The sequence below is a fragment of the Sceloporus occidentalis genome, unplaced genomic scaffold, assembly GCF_023333645.1.
Source record: "Sceloporus occidentalis isolate IW3139 unplaced genomic scaffold, rSceOcc1.0.p SCAF_7, whole genome shotgun sequence".
Taxonomy (NCBI): domain Eukaryota; kingdom Metazoa; phylum Chordata; class Lepidosauria; order Squamata; family Phrynosomatidae; genus Sceloporus; species Sceloporus occidentalis.
This window is the reverse complement of record NW_028316987.1, coordinates 71,607,839-71,619,362: the sequence shown is the minus strand read 5'-3', so window position 1 is coordinate 71,619,362 and position 11,524 is coordinate 71,607,839.

Genomic DNA, 11,524 nt, shown 5'->3' with positions numbered 1-11,524 from the left:
CATGCCATACCGTATAAGGACATCTGTGACCATATAAGGATATCTGACTAGCTCAGCATGGGGGCAGCTCAGGAGCACATAGCCAGGACAAATCAATCAAGATTGGAATCTGCACAATCCCTTCTTTGATAGGAGTGATGATGGGTGATCGGCCTTTGCTTACAAATGAACAGAAACCCAAGTATACTTTCCTCTGGAGGAGATAGTCCATTGCATACAGACAACTGCACTGATTGTCCAGTCATTTATAATTTCCCTCCTCATTCTTCTCTCCTGGAAACTTAATTTTAATCCCCAAATCTGCCCTGGGATATATTTTGCCCTATAAATATGCTTGCCAAGGCACCCATAATTTGGTCTCACTTGAGATTCAGACAGACATTCTGCAAGTATCTTCCTTGACTCCACAGCCTTGCTTATGGAACTGATACAGTATCACCTCCCTGCAATCCCATCAGTCATTGTGTGATACCACCTTTTATATTGTTAGTTCTTCAATGCATGTGTGTAAGCATGCTTTTGGATGAATGGTGATCCCCTGTTGTCTATAAATAAAACTACATTTGGACCCTGCATTCTGGAGTTCTGTTTCTCGGAACTGGTATACACAGGCTTGATCCCCCAAGCCCTCTCAGTGGCTTGCACTGAGTTAATAAAATACTTTCATTGAGTTAGTGGCTTTCATTGAGTTAGTGGCTTTCATTGACTTAATAAAATACCCTTATTAGACATTGATTGTGCATGCCCTTTTGGAACCCTGGCACTTTTGAGTAACACCTTGTCTTGTGTCTTTTCTGTCTTTGGCTTACTGGATTACTGGTTTGTGAAATGACCTTTAGACTTTGCTCCTATGCTGCCCTTCAATTTCTTGGATTATCTGAATGTGAACTGGGCTGGATTGACTTCCCTGTAGCTGCTTCCTCTAAGTTGATCTCTCCCTTTGGGCAGTTACTGTCCACAGACAGAAGATAGCGAGTGTGTAAAACTGGCCCCTGGACTATTTGGAGTTGCTCAACCCTGCTGCATTGTGTAAAGGTATACCCGGATTCATGGACTTACCATGAATTTTATTGGTCCTTGAAAAATCAAAGGCATTTAAAAATATCCTTGTTGTTTAGGGATCTCACCCAGGTTCATGATTTGAGCATCTATTTTTTAATTGACTTTTAAAAAACCAACCTGTTATTATTATGCCCAGAATATGTGTGAGACTGCCATGTGAGCAAGTTACGTTTGCATGTACTAAATGAAAACTAAATCTTAGTCCAGTAATGAACCACAGGAAGCTGAATTTTTCAGAGTAACATTAAGAAACACTTCATACATTGACTGGTGCCAAAACATTCATTTCTAAGAGTTGGAAATATTCACACCCTCCCACTCTTAAAAAAAGTTTTGCATTGCAGTTTCTAATTCTGTTATATGTATAAAAATTGAGTGAATATCTGCAATTTTTTTGCCCTCTAGATCATTGATACAAACATACCTGCTTAAGTCCTAATAATAATAATAAATAATAATAAAATTTAATTTGTGTTTCCCCGCCTCTCCCGATGGATCGAAGCGGGGTTACAGGCTACTAAAATCAGAATACATACAACAATCTTATAAAATACGAATAATAAATATAACATCAATAGCTTATCAAACCATCAGACATCCAGGGGCAAGGGCAGAATATTGTTGTCAGACAGGCAGATTGGTTATCACTCCTTGGGGGGGGGGGGGAAGCTTGGTGAAAGAGCACAGTTTTAAGTCTCTTTTAAAATTTCTTTATAAAATTATTTCTCACTGATTGCATAGATCCCAGTGGCTGAGTTTGAAAAAGCTGGTTGTTTGATGCACCCCCAAGAATCCCCCAGGGTGCATGGCTGGTAGCCATGCTTGTGGCAAGACTGTGTGGTTGTAGTCCAAATAGGTAACTTTTCCCAAACTCTACCCAGTGCTTCAGTTAGGGCTAAATCCCTGTTCAGGGTCTTTGAGCCTTAAACCACCTCCCAGAAATTGCCACTTAAAAACGAGCAGGTGATCGGGCGTAGGGAAATACAGTATCAGAATCAGTATTGTCTTTATTTAGCCTACATAAATCTTTCCATATATTCTGGGTGGAATCCTCTAAGAAATGGTTGGTGATGATACAGTGACATGTTATGGCTCAATACAGAGTGGAGCAGAAGAATGCTCCACTCCATATTGATGCTTTTCTCAGTAGAAGTCCTATATCTCCCACAACCTCAATGGCCCAGGTTATCCACAAGAAATACAGAATACACAGTTGGCTTCCCCAGTTTCATGTCAGAAGACTGCAAGGAAAGAAGCCAGTGGAGGCTCTGTTGCCAGACCCCACACCTCATGAGGCTAGACTGGTGTGTACACATGGCAGGATTTAATCTGTAGCAGCACCCCAACTGTGGAACTCCCTGCCCAGGGAAGTTAGGCTTTCTCCATCTCTTCTGAGCTTCTAGTAGGCAACTAAAATAGTGTTCAAGGCTTTTGGACCTTGAAAGTGCTCTGGCTGTTTGAACTGATCAATTTTAAATTATATTTAAGGTGTATTTTTAATTTCTTTTTAAGGAGTCTTTATGTATTATTTTAGAAGTTTTTATCCATTGTGCATTGTCTCGTGAACCTTGTCAGGCTGAGAGGTGATGTGATATGATATGATATATGACATGATATAATATGATATGAATGTTGGCTGGGGATGACATGAGTTGTTGTCCAGAAAATCTGGAGACATAAGGCTGTGCAGGGGTGTTGGGACATTGGAGGGCATTTGGAACATTGTACAAAATGGTGGATTAAGGTAATAGAAGTCTGAGACAAGAAACTATCTTTTAATGATCTTCCTCTGTGTCAGAAGTTCTGTTTGTGTAGTAAACTAGGAGAGGACAGAGAAGGTGCTTCATCCTCTTCCTGATATGCTAGGTTGCTACGTATTGCTGTGTGCCTTCAAGTCATTTCCAATTTATGGCAACCCTAAGGTAACCTTATCACAGAGTTTTCTTGGCAAGATTTATTCAGAGGGAGTTTGCCTTTGCTTTCCTCTGTGGCTGAGTTTCCAGTGGGTTTCCAGCGCTGAGTGGGGATTCAAACCGTGGTCTCCTGAGTCATAACCAAACACTCAAACCCACTATACCATGCTGGCTCTCTAGGTTGCTACATGCAGTGGTTATTTAGTGGGAGAGCATTCAGAAATATTATCCACACTTGCAGAGTTTAGTAAAGTTACTTCTTTGGGCTACAGTTTTCATACTCAGCTAGCATGGGCAGTGGTTTCAATGGATAAGGAAAGGTTCTGGAACTTAAGGTCCAAAAAAGTAACTTTTCCAAACTCCTCTCTCTCGATTCAGATACATTTGAATTAATAAGCATCTTATTATCTTATTCTACCATCTGATTGTGCACTATCTGATGTTATGTAGCCTGACGTCCAAGTATACTCTTCTTTCAGAGAGACTACATTTTCTTATTTTGAAAAAGAAATGTAGGCAAAAAAGTGACAAACAGATGAACTGTGAATGTTACCGGATGACAAATTGAAAGTTAAGGCTGAAGTGGGAAAATGGGAAGATATTACTAACTCAAATGGCACAAGTTTTTCATGTACGAAACGATGCCAAAACAAGTGGGTGACAACGGAGGTTCAAACGCCTGCAGAAATTATTACTGTTAATATTACTTTGTGTTAATTACAAACATTTTTTTCATCTTGTATTCCACATTTAATCATAAACCAATAAATGATCCCCTCCCCACTCCAAATACATTTGGCAGGGGAATATGGATTTGCTTCAGCTTGTGGTGAATGTTCAAGTGAATCATAGACATTTTAAAACAATTATCTAGGAAAGCTCTAGGCTCTAGGAAAGATTCTTCCCATCTAAAGTTCTGTATCATATGACCACTTTGGTGAATATGACTACTCCTCTGAAACTAGTAGAACTTTCTACTCCCATTTTAGATATGTAGAACTGAAGAATATTCATTCCCATCTAATTAGAAGCATACATAAATAGAGCCAGCCTTCTTACATGTACAATATATTGCTAGAACACAGGAGACTAAAATGTGCTCCTGATCCTTTTCTCCTCAAACCTTTCCCCATCCAAACAAAATATATCTTCCCCACCCGCCCTGGAGCTGTCTGAGACAAAGTACAAAATGGTTCCCTCACATTCTCTCTCCTTCACCCCCCTTCTCCATGTACTGGCTGAATTGATGGTTGAAACTAATGTAATTACTAGCAAGCATGTATAATTCTCATGACCTTAGTATACTGGACTTCCCAGATACAGAGCACACAACAGGCTTTCTGGTATGCATAGCACTGTCCTTCAAGAGAAGGTGTTGACCCAAGGGAAAGGCTGGAGGGCTGCCACTACTGTCCCCCAGCATCTGCTGCTTGAAGTTGTTTCTTCGTTCTACCCAATTGTAGGGTCAGATCTGATGACAGGAAAATTTCCATACAATGCTCCAGAGCATGATGGGAAACTGAAAATTGAAAATGTCTTCCCAGATGCCATCAGCAGCAACAGCACATAAACCTAAAACAGAAGACAGGTAGCGATGGCCAATAAAAGGGCCAATGAACTATCAGCAGTAGGTCCTGGGAGCCTTAGAACTACTTAGCATTTAGGACTATCCTCTTCATCATAGCTCAATTTTATATCCATCTAGCTTTTCACTAGTTCACAGAGATACCTTATTCGTACTTTAATACCTTCTAATTGCTTGCAAATCTGAGACGATGATGTACTAAGAGGTAATAAATCTACAAATGCATGTTTTTAGTATGACAACTTTGGTTCGTTTCATAATGCAACAATGACTGTTCTTGTTGCTCCTACCCAGTAAATATGAATTTTTCCCCTAATATACACTACATCTCAGCTTACACTCAGGCATGGCTGAGTCTATGATTCAAGTGTAAACAGCACTGGTATCCAACAGATTATAATGCTCACACATGCCTCAATGTAGATTACACTGTTTGAATTTATTTCCAGATTCCTAGGAGAATTCATTTAAGTAATCTACAGTTGACTTTGGAAGAACATAACTTCCAAGATATAATGTGATTTGCAAACAGATGTTGTACAGTTCCTAACTGGAATGTTGTCAAGTGAAAGATCTTTGGGGAGATAAGGCTGACTGCCAAGGACTTCTATAAATAAGTATACTGCTTGTTAGGATGTCTGAAATGTCTGGGTGCAATGTACGGATAAACCTATAACTGAAAATGTCTTTAATGGTAGCAAGACAGTGATCGTAGAATCACAGATCTGGGAGAGACCACAAGGGCCATCTAGTACAATTCCCTGCTATATGGGATTACACAACAACAACAACAAAACACTCCTGACATATGGATATCCAGCCTTTATTTAAAAATTTCCAAGGAAGGAGACTCCATCACACTCCAAGGCAGCATATTCCATTGTTGAACAACTCTTACCATCAGGAAGTTCTTTCTTAAGTTTAGGTGCTATCTCTTTTCCAGGACAGCTGAATCCAAACAAAACTAAGGTACTTGTGATAGGAAACCCCAATCCGGGTATGTTGATAAGTTCATCTGTCCTGGATGGGGTCACACTTCCACTAAAGGACTGTGTTCGCAGCTTGGGGGTGCTCCTGGACTCAATGCTTCAACTGTTACCTCAGACTGATGCAACGGCCAGGAGCGCCTGTTATCAGCTTCGGCTGATATGCCAGCTGCGACCTTACCTGGAGTTACGGGAACTAGAAACGGTTGTACATGCACTGGTAACCTCCCATCACGATTTCTCCAATGAACTCTACGTGAGGCAACCCTTGTGCCATGTTCAGAAGCTTCAACTGGTGCAAAACATGGCAGCCATGTCTAAGTTCGACCGTATTACACCTATTTTAAAATCTTTACATTGGCTGCTGGTTAGCTTCCAGGCACAGTACAAGGTATTGGTTATCACCTATAAAGCCCTACATGGCTTGGGTCCAGCTTACTTAAGGGAATACCGCCTCCCATATAATCCCTCCCGCACACTCAGATCCTCTGGGAAGAACTTACTCCAGTCAAGAAAAACTAGACTGGTGGTGACTTAGCAGAGGATCTTTTCAGCTGCCACTCCAAAAATATGGAATGACCTGCCTGAGGAGACTTGCCAGATTACATCCCTCAATGTTTTTAAAAAGGCGATAAAAATGATCCTCTTCCGGCGGGCCTTCCCAGACTGACTCTGCCCAGAAGAGAATTAATTGCTCATCTTATTAAACCTTCCCTTGATATTGCCACTTTATTGAATTGTTTTAATTGTTCTGTAGTTATATGGTTTTTATTTTTGTAATTTTATACTGAAGGGAGGGAGGGTTGAAAGACTGGGGGACTTGGGGGATTGTTTCTCTTTGTTATTGTTTTTTGTATTTGTATTAACTTTTGCTGTTACTTGCCTCGATCCTCAAAAGAGAGAGGTGGGATACCAATAAATAAATAAATAAATTAATAATTGTTATTGTTATTGTTTTCCAGGAAATAATTCAATTAATGTAAGTTCAACCAAAACAGCTTTCTTTAAAAGACCACTTTTAAAAGAACAATTATTATTGAATTAAGTGGCCATTACAACTGAATTGCATTTTGCAACTTAATTTTCTGATTTAGTGCTATAATGGTGCAATCATATACATTAATGGAGGGGGGGGGGGATGTTTTCCTGAATCAATTGCTCTGAGTCCTGCTCTCTAGACCAGCAGAAAAAAAGCTTGCTCTATGCTCAATATGACACCTTTTCAAATATTCAAACATGGCTATCAGACCACCTCTTAACTTTCTCTTCTCCAGGCTAAACATCCCAGCACCCTAAGCCACTTTTCATAGGGCATGGTTTCCTGGCTTTTTACTGTTTTGGTTACCTTCCTGTGGACATGTTCTAGATTGTCAATATCCTTCTTGAACAGTGGGTCCCAAAACTTGACACAGTATTCCAAGTGAGGTCTGACCAAACAGAATAGAGATCTAGACACTACACTCCTCGATCTAGACACTACAGTCCTATGGATGATGTCGAAGATCATATTGACTTTTATGCTATTTCTGGACAAGGAGGACTCAACCTGCAAGCATGGTCCCAGGGCAGACTCTGACAAGATCTGGAACATGATTTCAAGACTTGATTTTGGCTTAATTTTCTCTTGGACCCCATACTTGTCTTTTTGGTAGTATTCTACTGAACTCTTCTCTAGAATCGCATTTCAAATGAGATGATTTTCTTCACTGTCCAGCTTTCACTACCTCACATAGAAACTGTAAATAGGATGGAATGGACAGTCCTAGTTTTAGTATTCCATATCCCAACAGTAGCAAAGGTTCCCCAGCTCAGCTTTTAACCATCAGATATTTTGGCTCTGGCCTGTTTTTAACTACTAAGTTTGTAATGGTTTTTAACTACTATTTTTAACTACTAACCGACTAAGGTTTGTATTGCTCACTCTGTGTAAGTATTAAAAAGTCAGATCTACTCTGTGGGTTCATCTGGCGATGGCAGTATGACTTTCACTAATATTTAATAGTGACATTTTTGTTTATACAAATTCATCAAAGAACTACCGTGTAACCATTGACAACCAGGGTTTCATACATCCTGTCAAGCTTGAATGTGTAGGCTCAGGAAGAAAGATTGTCCAGGCAGGAATATCTCTAGCTTGTCTAATTAGTCAATTCAGTATAAATAGCAAATTGCTTCCTGTCTTCCTGACTTGTGTACAACACAGGCAAAGTTTAAAGCAGGTGAGCTCTTTGTGTGGCTATGACTAATTCTAATTACTTTATCTATAGCACTATCGTGTCCCAAGTGTTTGGCCCTAAGCATTGCATTCTTTGCTACACAAACATTTTTGGGAGCAAGTGTTGAAAGCTAAAACCACAAACAGGGAATAGGATTGGGACCCAGCCATATAACTGGAGGAGGGGAGTAACAGATCAGCAACAAAATGTGCATTTTAGGAACCCAGCCTAGTTAACAACACCATTCTGGGTACTACACAATCTGAATAACAGTCCATATATACTCAGCTATTTGTTGACGTCATGCATAAGTCGAGGGCAAGTTTTAAGGCCAAAATTATGGATTTTTTATATGACCCATGGATAAATCAAGGGTAAAACCTAGGGGATGTAACAAAGGATGCAAAGGGCAAAGCAAAAGAAAATGATACCAAAGGACTTACAAAATTCCAACAGGCATTACTTTTGTGCTCTCCTTAAAGGCTTGATAGATGAGGAGGGAACTACAGTAAACAGAGGTTGTGTGATGTCGGGGGGGAGACAACCAGGTGCAGCAAAGACTAATAAGAGTGCACATGTCAAAAAGGAAGTAAAGGCAAAGTACGAAAATGGTGACTACATCAGCACTGATTATAGCCTTAAACTTTAATGTGATCACTTTGCTTGATTTTAACCCAGAAAAGCTGACAAGCATACACAAATGTCTTATTAAAACCCTTCAAAGCCCAGGTACTTTTGACAGTCCTTTGAGGGAAGACACCAAGGAGTTACCACCACCACCATTTTCCTGCCCAGGCATTCAAAAAGGCCAGAAGCAAGGCCAAGTGGAGAGAGTAGCATGGAGTCGGTGCTTCTTTTATGTCCTCCTAGGACAGGAGAAGGGGAAGGTCCCTTTTTGGGTAACAGTTAAAGTACAGTACTTATATTGACCCATGGATAAGTAGATCCAGGTTTTGGGGGTCATTTTTTGACTAAAATTTCTAGACTTACGCATGAATATATACAGTAATTTGATCCTTCTTGGGGGGATAATAAAAGGAACCTATGAAAGATTAAACAAGTAGCAGATGCTATGCACGACGGAATCTATCCAGACATGTCAGAAAGCCAAACTTTCATCTTTAGAGAAATGTGCAATTGGTCTACATCTGTGAAATTCATGAATAAAAATCTACCATTGTCTTGGTAGATGTATGCTATCTCCAGGATTGGATGGTGTGATTCCAAACAGCGGTTGTCAGGGAACAACAACAGGAGAATGCTATTGTATTGCCTTCCTGTCCCATCTCCAAAGCTCATTGCATGGCCACTGTGGGATGTGGATGGGACCAACCAAAGACATTGTACTACTTAGCAGCAAATGTGCCTTTGATCCCACTCAAGAATCTCAGCATTCTAGGCCAGCCACGTTATTTCAGCATTTAACTGAGAAAAAAATCCTATAGATGCCTCTCCTCCCTGTGAAAACACACACACAATATTAATGCATTAATAATATTCTTTTGCTGCATTTTCATCAGTGGCATCACTTTGGGGGGTGCAGTGAGTATGTATCACACTAGATGACCCCATCAGAGGGGTTGCCACCAAAGTGACTGCACATACTTAGGTGACTGACAGTTGTGGCTTTCCACCCTTTTTGATCTTGCATAATTGACTGCATATTTCCCACTGTACTTACTTATTGTCACATTGTGCAACAGGAAATGAGCCAGTGGCTGCTTCCTCAAATTCATTGAACTGAATGTTATTTTAAAGCCACTAAGAAATAGTTCTGCACCATCTGAGAATGCACAATTGCATGTATAGTGGATCTACTTGTGGAACTCTGCTCACTCAACTGTGAAGTGAATACAGGTTTGTTCAATAGTCAAAAAGATACAAAAAATACAATCCCCCTGTTATTTCCTTACTACACCCAGATCAGTGCCTTCTACATTTTCCAACCCTATCCCTCTCCATTACATGTGACAACAAAAATTAACTCTTCATATACCTTAACCATGATTCAGCTTGTTCCAAATCCATGCTTTAAAAACTATTTCCATAATTAGTTTCCTTCTGCTCTTCCTGCCACCCTGGCCTTCCATGCTTAAGTCAGTCCTGTCTCCTTACAACTGCTTTGTTCTTGTACTCAATGGCATCACTATCTGTGGTGGCATTCAGTGCACAGGGCTTCCAGTAGGGGGGCGGTGGTGGCCTGCCCCACCCCTCTCACAAAATTGCACATCTGCCCCCTATCCTTGCTTGTTCAGTTGCCCCCACCATCAGGTCGTGGGGGTACGTGGAAGAGTTGCTGGATGGCAGTGGACTCCCTTACCTCCCTTCCCCACTACTGCATCACCCTGGCCAGGCAAGTGAGGCAGCGAGAGGAGACAGAAGGGGCATGTTCACCCCTCTTCTCCTACATCACTGGGCTTCCTGTCCAGGGAGAAAGTCCAGCAATGGAGCACCTGGGAAGGGTGCACATTCACCTCTCCTACCCCACAAGGGGAGGAGGCCCAACTGGGTGTCAGTGTCACCCCTCCTCTGGGATGTCACCTGGTGTAGTCTGAACTCCATGCACTATCGCAGTGACACCACTGGCTTGCATTTCCACCATTCTGCTCTTTGCATGTGCAGCTCTCATTCCTGTTTGCATGCTGCTGGAGAGTGTGACTGAGGTGCAGCTACTGCCCACCTCTGAAATGATGATGCTTTCTGGCAGCCAGTCCCAACCTGCACATTTAAAATGGAACAGAGTTTATGCCTAATTTGTACAGTATCTCTGGAGCAGCTGCTGCCCTGGAAAAAGTCAATCCATCACTGAAAACTCCCAAGTGAATCAACTGCCAAGCAAAGAGACAAAATCCATCACTTGGTACTCCAAATGTTCTGAGTGATAGAATGACTATTCTCAGCAAGACAGGAGGAATGTCTTGTATAGTTTTCTTCTATTAGACTATACAGATGAATGCCTTTGCTAGTCATTTGACTGGCCGTGGGTCCAGCTTAATAGAGAGCAGTCCTTTCTTTGAAGGTGTATGAGAAATGGAAAAGGGAGGAAATCACCAAAAAAGAATGCAAATGAATAGCCAGCATGTGTAGGGTGAAAAATCAGGAAAACTAAAGCAAAAAACAAGCTCAGGCTGCTAGAGAGATTAAAAACAATAAAAAGGGGCACTTCTTTGTTATATCTGTACCAAAAGGAAGAACAAAGAAATAGTAGGGCTTCTGCATGGGGAAGATGGTGACATGCTAACAGGAATAAAGAAAAGGCAGAATTACTCAAGACATTTTTTTGCCTCAGTCTTTTCCCAAAAGGACAACTATGATCAACCTGGGAGCAGATGACTGAGCTGTGCTCAACCTCGGAGCAGTAACCATTGAGCAGATGATGCAGTAGGGAAAATGCTGCACAGAATAGGTAAAGAGTTAGTACAGGAATACCTGGCTATTCTAAATGAATTAATGTCTCCAGGGTGAGATGAACTTCACTCAAGGATATTAAAAGAAATGGCAGAAGTAATCTCAGAATCACTGGCAATAATTTTTGAGAATTCTTGGAGAACAGAAGTCCCAGCAGACTGGAGGAGGGCAAATGTTGTCCCCATCTGCAATAATAATAATAATAATAATAATAATAATAATAATAATAATGCTGCTGTGTGGACCCAAACAGTTATCAGCCAGACAGCCTGAGATCAATACCAGGAAAGATGCTAGAGTGGCTCATTAGACTGACAACCTGTAAGCCCTTAGAATGCAATGGTGTGTTCACTA